The sequence below is a fragment of the Mustela nivalis genome, assembly GCF_964662115.1.
Source record: "Mustela nivalis genome assembly, chromosome: 6".
In the NCBI taxonomy this organism is placed as follows: domain Eukaryota; kingdom Metazoa; phylum Chordata; class Mammalia; order Carnivora; family Mustelidae; genus Mustela; species Mustela nivalis.
In genome coordinates, this window is record NC_139025.1 from 1,302,022 (window position 1) to 1,316,345 (window position 14,324).

Here is a 14,324-nt window from a genome sequence, read left to right on the forward strand (position 1 = left end):
GGCACACACTGTCTCCACATGGTTATAAAAATTTACCCCAAAGATACAGATGTCATTAAAAGAAGGGCCATCTGTACCCCAATGTTTATAGCAGCAATGGCCACAGTTGCCAAACTGTGGAAAGAACCAAGATGCCCTTCAATGGACGAATGGATAAGGAAGATGTGGTCCATATACACTTGGAGTATTATGCCTCCATCAGAAAGGATGAATACCCAACTTTTGTAGCAACATGGACGGGACTGGAGGAGATTATGCTGAGTGAAATAAGTCAAGCAGAGAGAGTCAATGATCATATGGTTTCACTTATTTGTGGAGCATAAAAAATAACATGGAGGACATGGGGAGATAGAGAGGAGAAGGGAGTGGGGTAAATAGGACGTGGAGGTGAATCATGATAGACTATGGACTCTGAAAAACAACTGAGGGGTTTGAAGTGGTGGGGGGGTGGGAGGTTGGGGTAACAGGTGGTGGGTATTATAGAGGGTGCAGATTGCATAGAGCACTGGGTGTGGTGAAAAAATAATGAATACTGTTTTTCTGAAAATAAATAAATTAAATTAATTTTTTTTAAAAACCCCAGGATATCTACCCAAACTGGGTCCTTGTCCTCCTAGGTACAGTTTATCCTCTGGCTCATTATCCAAGTGGGTGGACACTGGTGATCAGGACCTGTCCTTCTGGAGGCACCGCTCCATCTCTTCGGTGGAAAGGCAGCCCACCTGATGGGATACGCTCTCTGATTTCCCCCAGAGAAACAGGAAGGATGACCTGGAGGATGACAACCAGAGACAAAAACCCATCGCAGTACTGCTGGGTCCTGTTCTGGAGTCTCTGAGAGCAGCCTTCGGGGGATGCATCTGAAACATGTTTCTGGCCTTCCACACAGGAAATCCACATGAATCATCAGATCTGGCTGGTACAGTGTGGATCCTTGCCCATCTGTTGCTATCCTTCAATTATCCCACAGAGAGTCACCATGTCCTCTCTCTGCCCCATTGTAACTTCTCCCTCAACCTGTCCTGGCCCCTGAGCCCCATGGGGCTGGAGTCCTGTCACTCTTTCCTGACCCCCAGCAGGTGCCAGTTGTAGAGTGAGGCTCAATAACGAATGTCTACCATGATGACAGAACCCTAAAGTGGGGCTAACCTGGGAACTCTGGCCCAAAATATGATTCAGAAGAACAATAATGAATTAACCACTGATGAGACAACATTGACCTTTCCTCTCATGTCCCTGCTTTTGACTCATTTTGAGCTGGATTCCATATAGAATTCAAAAATAACTTCTGATTTTCTAGGTCTCTTTGCTTTTTCTTGTTGTTATTATTATAGAAGATCCCTATCATAGGGGGATAAGGTGTGGGTATAAACAGGTGTTTGTAGTTTATGGTTGGTCTTTCTATTCCTGACCTGAGACCCTTGATGTCATTCTCACAAGAAATCTCAGGTTACACCTCACTGAGTTGACAAAGGAAGGCCTAAGGGGAGGGGAGAGGAGGGCGTACTTCTCTTATGTACTTCTCTTACCCCACACAAAATCTAAAATGAACTGGATGTTGGCATATAACTTCCTCCAGTTCTTGAATTATCTGGCAAGTTTCTTAAGAGGATCTTTCCCCACCTCGGAAGCACAGCAAATGTTCATCCTTTCATTCCTGGGGGAATGAGGTGGGGCTTCTAGACTGAAAACACAAACTAGTAGGAAACCCTAAGGTTGTCACCAATTCCACAGGAGCTTCAACTCAGACATCTCCACACTGAACCTTCGTCAATTCACCATCTGCCTTTCAATTTTCCTATTTTCTTGTGGGTCCTATAGATATTTCTCTACTTTCCTGTGGGTCCTGTGGATATATCTGCAGGTGGCTTTTGCCTTAGTAAGTTGTGATTCCTTGTATATGCCCATTTGTAAACTCAATTTTTGGGTCACAGTTTTCCCTGAACTATGATCTGAATATATGTGTCCCCTGCAAATTCGAGTGTTCTAATGTAATGTCCAATGAGATGGCAAAGAAGTAAGGGCTCTGGGAGAATGTTTGGTTAAGAATGGAATCAGAGCTGTTATGATCCCACAGATTCCTCAAAACCTTTCATTTACCATATGAAGACACAGTTTAAAGACATGTCCAATGATCCCGATGGAGGCACTCACTACACAATGAATATGCCAATACCTTGATCTCGCACTTGGAAGGCTCCACAAATGTGAGAAATTTATTTCTAAGCTGCCTGGTTTATGCTCTCTGTTATACCATCCTGAGAAGTGTGGAGCTGCTCTAACAAGGACCTAAATCATGGAAGCCGTTTGGATCTGAATAATGGGTAAGGGCTAGCAGGCTTCTGTGATGTGTGCAGAAGCAGCCTACATTGCCAGGAAGGGGTCATAAAGGGTGATTCATGGGAGATGCCAGAAGGAAAGAAGAGACCTACAATGAAAGCCCCAATCTTCCTAGAGAGTATCTAAATGCTTAAGGACTGTATGTGGTAAGACATAAATATTATGGGCCACTCTGATGTTGTCATAGACAAGATGAGGAATGTGCCTTTGGGAAACAGAGGGGAGGTGACCTATGTTGTAGACTGGTAGAGAGCATGCATGCATTGAGATTGAAAGGAAGAATTAGGGAGAGGTGCAACTTGGTAAGAGGCTGAGGGAATTTCTGAGCAAAGGCTTAAAGCATCAGAAGGCTTCTCTGGAATTCTTATGATAAAGTGTGGTATGAACAAATGATATGAAGACATAATCATTAATCAGTATGAAGCAGAACTGAAAATTTTGGAAAATCCTCAGCCTGTTCCTACTGGAAGGAAGGAGAGATCTTGTTCCAGAGAAATCAGGAAGGATGTGGAAATACTTGATGGGGGGTGGTTATGGGTTGACCATCTCAGCATAACCCTAGAGCTCCTCATCAAGACCTTGAGAACAATATGAGCCTCTAAAGAGAAGCCTGGACCTACTCTCCACAACATTTTGGAGATCAATAGGACTGACCCCCTCCCAGCACAGGCTGAACAAGGTGGCCTGGATGTGCTGCATGACTTGACATTGAACTTGCATCTTTCATAACTCTGATGGAGTTTCCACTTCATTTCCACAGTTTATACACTACCCAGCAGTGGTATTAGTCACAGCCACCAGATCAGACAAGATATCCTATCACAACATCTCTGGTGGGTCTGAGTAGAGCTGGTGACTTCCAGGTGTTCAGCTTATGGGCAAACTACAGACGTCCAGGCTTTGACAGGTCTGACCAGAAACCAGATTCCTCATGTCACACATGAATAATAGGGATTTGGGTTGTTGTTACATATTTAGTACTTGTTACTTTGCTTCTCCAAATGAAAAGGTTTTTCATTTTAATTTAAATTCACTTAATTAACACATAGTGTATCATTAGTTTTGGAGTAAAGTTCAGTTACTCTTCGGTTGCATATAACACCCAGTGCTCATTACATCACATATCCTGCTCAATGTCCATCACCCACTTACCCCAGACACCAGCCCCTCCCCTCTAGCAACCCTTCGTTTGTTTCCTAGATTTAAGAGTTTCTCATGGTTTGTCTCATTCTCTGATTTCGTCTTATTTTATTTTTCCCTCCCTTCCCCCATGATCGTGTTTTGTTTCTTAAGTTCCGCATATGAGTGAAATTGTATGGTAATTTTTCCTGCCTGGTCGACTTATTTCACCCTCGCATAACAGTTTCTAGTTCCACCAATGTCTTTGCAAATTTTTTTATGGAGAATTACATTCCATTGTAGATCCATGTATATCTTCTTTATCCATGAAAATAATGATACAGGGTAGGATGGAACCTTGTTCATGGCTTCCAAGGAAATGGTTTAGTCATTTACCATTAAATGAGACATCTTTCATTCATTAAATCATTTTTAGTTTGATGATCATGACTTTGTATCTTAAATAGGGAGATGACTTCTGATGTTAACATTTGAACACATTAAGATTAGAAGAGACTCTGTAGGAATATGTAATTTTTACACACGTGGTTATGTTAGGTTTACCAGCATTTCATTACAATATGTGTATTTGAGTCTATCAGACACATCATCCCGGTGACCTGTCTCAGGTTCAGGTGTTTGTCTACCCAGACCCCACGTCTCCACCTGAGAAGGTAGGTGCACAGGGCATCACAGACACTGGCCACAGGGACTGACACATCAGGTTTGCCATCCCTGGTCCCCTGGTTCCAGATCAGCACTCATTTCTGCTCCTAAGGAAATTGCCTTACCCGGTAGCCTCCACAGCTCTGTACTCGGGCTCATTCTCAGTGGAAAGAGCCCTGGTAACATAGACTTGGGGATGTGGCAAGGGTGTATATCCTCAAAGAGATGCTCAGATGTGGGACCTTAGCATCCCAGGAATGTGTTTCCCCTCTGATGTGTCTTCTCTCTGAATGAGGCATTTCCTGATATGAAATATTCTGCTTTGTGAATATGCAAATGAGCCAAGGTATACTCTCTTAAATATACACATGTTTGGGTCCTGAGAACATCACCCAACAGCTGCACACAATCCTTTGTAGATACCATGAGAGCACAGCACCTCACCATGGACTGGAGCTGGAGAATCCTCTTCCTGGTGGTGTTGGCTACAGGCAAGGGATTCCCCCACTCCTTTGGCAGAGGAGGGGAACAGGGCCAGTCAGCATGACTTCATCGCCTCCTCTTCCCTCTCCACAGGTGTCCACTCCCAGGTGCAGCTGGTGCAGTCTGAGGCTGAGGTGAGGAAGCCTGGGGAATCCGTGAAGGTCTCCTGCAAGGCATCTGGGTACACCTTCACCAGCTATGCAATGAACTGGGTGCGACAGGCACCAGGAAAGAGCCTGCAGTACATGGGATGGATCAACACAAACACTGGGAAACCAACATATGCCCAGGGCTTCTCTGGTCGATTTGTTTTCTCCATGGACACCTCTGTCAGCACAGCCTATCTACAGATCAACAGCCTGAACTCTGAGGACACGGCCGTGTATTACTGTGCAAGAGACACGATGTGAGAACCCACATCCTGCCTGTGTCAGAAACCTGTAGAAGGCTCATCTGTGCTGGACTGAGGAGGTGACAGGGACAACAAAGCTAAAGACACTCTATGACCGAGGGCCAGGCACTTCTTTTTTATTTTTTATTGTTATGTTATTTTAGTCACCATACAGTACATCATTAGTTTTTGATGTAGTGTTCCAAGACTCATTGTTTGCATATAACACCCAGGGCTCCGTGCAGCATGTGCCCTCCTTAATACCCATCCCAGGCTAACCCAACCCCCACCATCCTCCTCTCTAAAACCATCACTTTATTTCTCAGTATCCATAGTGTCTCGTGGTTCATTTCACCCTCTGATTCCCACAACTTCATTTTCCCCCTCCTTCTTCTAATGTCCTCCGTGCTATTCCTTATCTTCCACAAATAAGGGAAACCTATGATAATGGTTTTTCTCTACTTAACTTATTTCACCCAGTATAATTTCCTCCAGTCCCATCCATGATGATACAAAAGTTGGGTATTCATCCTTTGTGATGGAGGAGTAATATTCTGTTGTAGATATGAACTGCATCTTCCTTATCCATTCCTCTGTTGAAAGGAATTTCAACTGTTTCCACAGTTTGGCAATTGTGGACATTGCTGCTATGAACACTGGGGTTCCCATGTGGACCTTCTTTTCACCTATTTGTATCTTTGGGGTAAATACCCAATAGTGCAATTGCTGGGTCCTACAGTAATTCTGATTTCATCTTTTTTAGGATGTGGGTGTATCAACTTGCATTCCCCAACAGTGTAAGAGGCTTCTCCTCGCTCCACAACTCTCCAACATTTGTTGTTTCTTGGCTTCTCTTTTTTTTTTTTTTTTTAATTTTATTTCATTGTTTCCAGTGCTCCAAGATTCATTGTATATGCATTGTTACTTATGCCATTCTAACTCGTGTAAGGTAGTATCTCAGTGTGGTTTTCTTGTTGTTGTTGTTACTGGTATGTATTTTATTTTTTTTTTAATTTCTTTTTAGTGTAACAGAATTCATTGTTTATGCACCACACCCAGGGCTCCATGCCATATGTACCCTCCATAATGTCCAATACCTGTCTCCCCCAACCTCCCACAGCACACCCCTTCAAAACCCTCAGATTGTTTTTCAGAGTCCATAGTCTCTCATGGTTCATCTCCCCTTCCAATTTTGATTTGAATTTCCCTGAAGGCGAATGATGATGAACACTTTTTCATGTGCCTCTTGGTTATTCGTATGTCTCCTTTGGAGAAGTGTCTGTTCATGTCTTCTGCCCAGTTTTTGACGTGATTATCTGTTTTTGTTTTGTTTTGTTTTTGTTTTTTAGTGTTGAGTTTGAGTTCTTTCTACATCTTGGATATTAGCCCTTTGTCTAATATCTGCAAATATCTTCTCCCATTTGTGCATTGTCTCTTTGTTTTGTTGACTGTTTCCTTTGCTGTGCAGAAGCTTTTGATCTTGATGAAGTCACAAAACATCATTTTTGCTTTTATCCTCTTTGCCTTTGGAGACACGTCTTGAAAGAATTAGCTTGGCCAATGTCAGAGTGGTTACTGCCTATGTTCTCCTCTTGGATTTGGATGATTCCTATCTTATATTGAGGTCTTTCATCCATCTTGAGTTTATATTTGTGTATGGTGTAAGTAAATGGTCGAATTCCATTCTTCTGTATATAGGTAATTTCCCCACCACCAATTATTGAAGAGACTGTCTTTTTTCCATTGGATATTTTTTCCTACTTTCTCAATTACTTGATCATAGAGTTGAGGGTTCATGTCTGGACTGTCTACTGTGTTCCATTGGTCTAAGTGTCTCCTTTTGTACAGTACCATACTTCTTTTTTTTTTTTTTTTAGTTTCTTTTCAGTGTACTAGAATTCACTCTTTATGTACCACACCCAGTGTTCCATGCATTATGTGCACTCCATAATACCCACTACCATGCTCACCCAATGTCCCACCCTTGCCCCTTCAAAACCCTCAGGATGCTGTCTTGGTGATCACTACTCTGTAATATAGTTTGAAATCAGGCAACGTGATGACCCCATCTTTGTTATCCTTTTTCAACATTTCCTTATTGATTCAGGATCTTTTCTGGTTCTGTGCAAATTTTAGGATTCTTTATTCCAGCACTTGATCAGGATGGCATTGAATGAATAGGTTGCTCTTGGCAACATAGAAATATTAGCAATACTTATTCTTCCAAACCATGAACATAAAATGTTTTTTCCATCTTTTTGAGTCTTTTTCCATTTATTTCATAAGTGTTCTGTAGTTCCTGGAGTATAGATCCTTTACCTCTTTGGATAGGTGTATTCCAAGATATCTTATTATTTTCGTGCTATTGTAAATGGAGTCAATTCTCTATTTTCTCTTTCCACAGGTTCACTGTTAGTGTATACAAAAGCAACTGATTTCTGTGCATAGGCTTTGGGTCCTGCCATGTTACTGAATTCCTGTATGAGTTCTAGTTGTTGGAGGGTGGAGTTTTTTGGGTTTTCCACTTAAAGTGCCATGTCATCTGTGAAGAAAGAGAGTTTGACTCCTTCTTTGCCCATTTGAATACCTTTTATTTCTTTTTGTTTTCTGATTGCTGTTGCTAGAACTTCTAGCACTATGCTAAACAATAGTGGCTAAAGGAGGCAACCTTGTCATGTTCCTGATCTTAAAGGAATGATATTTGCTGTGGGTTTTTCATAGATGGAATTTATGAAATTGAGGAATGTTCCCTCTATCCCACACTCTGAAGAGTTTTAATCAGGAAAATATGCAGTATTTTACTGAATGCTATTTCTGCATCAATTGAGAAGACCATGCTGTTCTTCTCTCTTCTCTTATTAATTTGTTCTATCACACTGACTGGTTTGCAAATGTTGAAAGGACCTGTCATCCCAGGGAAAATCCCACTTGGTCATGATGGATAATCATTTTAATGTACTAATATGCAATTATTTAGGATCTACATGACAATTTGGGCACCCATATTTATCAGGGATATTGGTCTGAAATTTTCCTAATTGATGGGGTCTTTGCCTAGTTTGGGGTCAAGGTAATCCTGGCCTCATAGAGTAAGTATGGAAGTTGTCCATCTGTTTCTACTTTTTGAAAAAGGTTCAGGAGAATAGGTATTATTTCTTCTTTGAGTATTTGGTAGAATTCCACACAGAGTCCAGCACGTGCTGGACTCCTGTTCTTGGGAGGTTTGTGATCATTGCTCCAATCTCGTTACTGGTTATTGGTCTATTCAGGTTGTCAATACCTTCCTGTTTCAGTCTTGGAAGTGTATAGGTTTCCAGGAATGCATCCATTTCTTCTAGGTTGCTTAACATATTGACATATAGCAGTTGATAATAATTTCTGATGATTGTTTCTATTTCCTTGGTGTTAGTCATGATATCTCCACTTTCATTCGTAATTTAATAATTTACTAATTTAACTTACATAACTTAATACTTTAATAATTTAATAATTTCAATCCTTTCTTTTTACTTTTGGACAATTCTAGCCTGTGGCTTATTTATCTTACTAATTCTTTCAAAGAACCAGCTTCTAGTTTCGTTGATGTGATCTACTGTATTTCTGCTTTCTATTTCACTGATCTCTGCTCTGATCTTAATTGTTACCCTTCTAATGAATAGGTTAGGCTTAATTAGCTTTGTTTCTCTTCTTCCTGGGCTGCTTCCCCAGCTGCAGCAAGAGGGCGCACTCCTCCAGCTGCCAGTCAGCCTGGGAAGGAGGTTGCTCCATGAGGAAGGCAAGACCATTTCCTCTGCACTCTCTCCCAGCTTGCCAGCTACCTCGCAGTCCACTTTCAGGATACTTCCTATTCTCTCAAATGTTTGAATAATTACTCTCACACCTGATAAACACCTTTTTTCAGGAGACAGGATGGCGGGGAAATAGGAGATGCTGTTCCAACCGGTCCCCTAAAGTGAGCTGATTATCTACCAAAGAACTCTGATCACCCATGTAATCAGCCTGAGATTAGAATTATACACTTCTGGATCTCTATGGGGGCAGAAGAGGCCAGTGGACAGGTAAAGTGGAGGGGGAACATCGGATTGATATTGGAAGATAAATAAGAGGGAGAGGGAGACACCAGAAGTGACCCATTGGAAAGTAATGCCCCAATATGAGAGTGCCCTGTGATTGGGAACCAGCATTAACTTGGAGTCTGGTTGAAAGCACTCAAAAAGAGCAAAAGATCTTAAGGGGAATTTGGTTGAATCAGGTGGTTATGGACAGGGGTTTAGGACAATGAACCCAGGACCACTACCCCTGGTGCTGAGCCAGAGAGAGTGCAGCAGAGAACCAGGCCTTGGTCCCTGAACTGCCAACATGCATGAGAGCATCTGGATCGTGGCTCACGTGAGAGAGTCTTGTGTGGATGCCAGCTGGAGCTCTCTAGAACCACCACTTTCTGTACTCTGCATGCACACTCTGCGAATGGGGTCTGAGTCATGCTCCACACCCTTCCCTGAGAGAGATCCTAGCCAGTGCTCTCTAGGACCAGGAGAGTCTGAACACTCCCAGCCTGGGAGAGCATGTAAATCTCAGTGTGCTATCTCTACTTGGGACCTCTCTGGAGGTCTGGACCTGCACAGCCATGGCAGAGGCAGCCACAGGAAGCCAGCTCTCTGGACTAGTATTTCTCATGGCTTTGGGTAAAAGCGGGTGTTCTTCTGACCACTGAGACCCTGGCTGGGGATGTGTTCTTCCATTAGGAGGGGGGTAATTTATGTGCTCTGGAACACCCAGAGAGGAACAGACTGAGGCTTCTCTCTGAGGCAGAGGTCCTGGTGCAGTTTGTTTTCCTCTAGACCTCCAAAGAAATGCCAAAATCCACAAAGGGAGAAAAAAAAATAAACTCCAGAGACCTAAAGCCAGAAAAGCCAGTTTCCTCAGAGCCCAACCTTGAGAGGGGACAGAAGGACTCAGCTATAGCAAGACTTCCTGAAAGGACACACAGCAGGCCCCTCCCACAGAAAGCCAGCCAAGAAAAACACAAGAGAACAACCACCACTACTTCCTAGATACAACTTTAATTTTTTTTAATTTCTTTTGAGCGTAACAGTATTCATCATTTTTGCACCACACCCAGTGCTCCATGCAATCCATGCCCTCTCTAATACACACCACCTGGTTCCCCCAACTTCCCGCCCCCCACCCCTTCAAAACCCTCAGATTGATTTTCAGAGTCCATAGTCTCTCATGGTTCACCTCCCCTTCCAATTTCCCCCAACTCCCTTCTCCTCTCTATCTCCCCATGTCCTCCATGCTATTTGTTATGCTCCACAAATAAGTGAAACCATATGATAATTGACTCTCTCTGCTTGACTTATTTCACTCAGCCAGTCCCGTCCATGTTGCTACAAAAGTTGGGTATTCATCCTTTCTGATGGAGGCATAATACTCTGTAGTGTATATGGACCACATCTTCCTTATCCATTCCTCTGTTAAGAACTCCTCAGGGGAGACAAGGGGCAGGGAAGTAGGAGGAGTTACCCTTTCAGCCTGTACCCTAAAGTGAGCTGATTACCTTTCAAAGTACTCCGATCACTCACAAAATTAGCCTGAGATTAGAATTATACACGTCTGGATCTCTACTGGAGCAGAAGATGCCAGTGGGCAGGTAAAGCGGAGTGGAAAAGTTGGACTGATATCAGAAGATAAACAAAAGGGGGAGAGGCCACCAGAAATGACCCTTTGGAAAGTAATATCCCAATGAGAGTGCCCTGCACCTGGGGACCAGCAATAACTCGGGAGTCTGGTAGAAAGCACTCAAATAGAGCAAAGGACCACGGGGTGGTGGGGAGATTGCGGGAATAGGGGTGTTAGGGTCAGGGCTTAAGTCCCCAGACCCAGGACAGCCACCCACGGCTCAGAGCCAGAGAGAGTGCAGCAGAGAAACCAGGTCATGGTCCCTGAACCACCAGCGTGCCTGAGAGTGTGTGGTGCCTGGCTCCCATGAGGGGCTGGGAGCCTAGCCAGCCAACAGAACCACAGCCTTTTTGCAGTCCCCAGGCAAGTGCCCTGCTGTTCCATCAGAGTCCGAGTCATGCCCCGCGCCCTCCCTGAGAGAGGTGCACAAAAATGCCAGCCAGGTGCTCTCAGACCAGAAAGACCAGGCACTCCCAGCCCGGGCCAGTGGAAAAATCTCAGTGTGTGATCGCTGCTCAGAACTTCTCTGGCACTCTGGGCTGCCCAGACAGCCACTGCTGCCCTGGTTTGGGGTATAAGCAAAAAATCCTGAGTCCCCAGGGACCGCGACTGGGAACCTGCTCTGCCAGCAGCCAAGGGGGGATTTATTTTGGCCCTGCAGCCAGACAGAGTCTTCTCTCTGAGAGGGAAGTCAGAGTGATGTTTGTTTTCCTCTAAACCTACAAAATCCATCAAAAGCGGTCAAGTGGAGAGAAAAACAAAAGTGAACAATTACAAAAACCTCCAGAGAACAAAAGCCTGAAAAAAAAACAGTTTCCTCAGAGCCCACCCCCTTGAGGGGGGCAGGAAGACTTAACTCCAAAAACATCATTGACTGAAGACCCACATGGCAGGACCCTCCCCAAGAAAACCAATCAGGAAAGGAAAAAAGAAAAAAGACGACAAGAGAACAACCACCACTACTTCATAGGACACTCTTTATTATTAATTCGATCCCACTATTCTGGCTCATTTTTTTATATAGTTAATTTTTATTATTATATAGATAAAGTTTTAACCTATTTACCTTCACAGTGAGATGTCCAGCACATCAAATTCCATAATAACCTTCTAACCTGAACTTTTTGAAGCATACACCTGTGTTTTCCTTTTGCATTTCTATTTTTTACATGTCTTTTTTTTTTTTCATTTTAGTTTAGGTTAGTCCAGTTTATTCCTTTTTTAAATTTTTTAATTAAATTAATTTTCAGAAAAACAGTATTCATTATTTTTTCACCAAACCCAGTGCTCCATGCAATCCATGCCCTCTATATTACCCACCACCTGGTTCCCCCAAGCTCCCACCCCCGCACTTCAAACCACTCAGATTGTTTTTCAGAGTCCATAGTCTCTCATGATTCACCTCCCCTTCCAATTTCCCCCAACTCCCTTCTCCTCTCTAACACCCCTTTTCCTCCATGATATTTGTTATGCTCCACCAATAAGTGAAATCATATGATACTTGACTCTCTCTGCTTGACTTATTGCACTCAGCATAATCTCTTCCAGTCCTGTCCATGTTGCTACAAAAGTTGGGTATTCATCCTTTCTGATGGAGGCATAATACTCCAAAGTGTATATGGACCACATCTTCCTTATCCATTCGTCCGTTGAAGGTGATCTTGGTTCTTTCCAGTTTGGCAATCGTGGCCATTGCTGCTATAAACAATGGGGTACAGATGGCCCTTCTATTCACGACATCTGTATCTTTGGGGTAAATACCAAAAATTTGTATGGAATCAGAAGAGACCCTGAATCGCTAAGGAAATGTTGAAAAACAAAAATAAAATGGGGGGGCATCGCGTTACCTGATTTCAAGCTTTATTACAAAGCTGTGATCACCAAGATAGCATGTTACTGGCATAAAAACAGACACATAGACCAGTGGAACAGAGTAGAGAGCCCAGATATGGACCCTCAACTCTATGGTCAATTAATCTTCGACAAAACAGGAAAAAATATACAGTGGAAAAAAGACAGTCTCTTCAATCAATGGTGCTGGGAAAACTGGGCAGCTATAACTAGAAGAATGAAACTCGACCATTCTCTTACACCATCCACAAAGATAAACTCAAAGTGGATAAAAGGCCTCAACGTGAGACAGGAATCCATCAGACTCCTAGAGGAAAACAAAGGCAGTAATCTCTTCGAGATCAGCCACAGCAACTTCTCTCAAGATATGTCTCCAAAGGCAAAGGAAACAAAAGTGAAAATAAACTTTTGGGACTTCATCAAAATCAAAAGCTTCTGCACAGCAAGGGAAACAGTCAAAAAAAAAAAAAAAAAACAAAACAAAGAGGCAACCCACGGAATGGGAAAAGATATTTGCAAATGACAGTACAGACAAAAGGTTGATATCCAGGATCTATAATGAACTCCTCAAACTCACCACACACGAAACAGGCAAACATATCAAAAAATGTGCAGAAGATATGAACAGACACTTCTCCAATCAAGACATACAAATTGCTATCAGACATATGAAAAAATGTTCATCATCACTAGCCCTCAGGGAGATTCAAATTAAAACCACATTGATATATCACCACACACCAGTTAGAATGGCCAAAATTAACAAAACACGAAACAACATGTGTTGGAGGGGATGTGGAGAAAGGGGAACCCTCTTCCACTGTTGGTGGGAATGCAAGTTGGTGCAGCCTCTTTGGAGAACAGTGTGCAGATTCTTTAAGAAATTAAAATAGAACTTCCCTATGACCCTGAAATTGCACTCCTTTTTTTAATTTTTATTTTCTAATATTCATATAGAGTTAAACTTCAAGGTAATCCCCTTTCTCCGATCAATGCCACCCCTATAGGTAAACCAATTCCTAATCCCCACTTATCTTAGGAAAGTTGAGTCCTTTAACAAAGATATCAAGATACATCCAGGAAGAATCAAAACAACATTGCTCACCCACACTAAGAATTTACAACCACTCTCCCCTCTTTTTCTTCCACCAGTATTTCTGTGGTTTTGTGTTTGTCCTGATAGTATATAAATCTTACTCTCGGGGTTCTTTATCATGAGGTTCTACCTTTATTTGCATATATATATATGCAAATTATATATATATTATTTTTTTCTCTTGTCATATACATTTATCAGTCTTTTTGTTTGTCTGTGTATGTTTGTATACTTCATAAATCTTACCTAGGGCCCATTTTGGCTGAACCTTCTCTTTTATCTCACCTTTCATTCCTGTCTCTCACCCTCTCACTTTTTTTCTTTTCCTTTTCTTTTTCCTCTCATTTGGCTGGGGAACCCTGATTGCTCAGAAGCATTCCAGGGTGCACCTTGACTGTACCACAGTCGATACATCCAGCTACACCCGTTCAGCCATCTCTCACCAAAATGACTAGGAGGAGGAATGCCCAACAGAAGAAAAATACAGAGGATGGACGTCCTGCAACAGAGCTAATGGCTATCAACATAGACAATATGTTGGAAAGAGAATTCAGGCTAACAATTATCCAAGCAATAGCTAGGTTGGAGAAAGCTATGGGTGACCCTCCAGAATTGATTAGGGCTGAACTAAAGACGACCAGAGATCATGTTTTCAATATTAGGGAAGAGATGAAAGCTACCAGGTATGAGCTTCAC

General features: G+C 42.6%; 2 gene segments (V, D, J or C); both read left to right on the forward strand.

The window, feature by feature from the left end:
* LOC309867983 (immunoglobulin alpha-2 heavy chain-like) overlaps positions 1–14,324 on the forward strand; it is a 601,568-nt gene that overhangs the window by 293,733 nt on the left and 293,511 nt on the right.
* On the forward strand, positions 4,128–5,026 carry LOC309868000 (immunoglobulin heavy variable 7-4-1-like). The segment is given in 2 exons: positions 4,128–4,616; positions 4,702–5,026.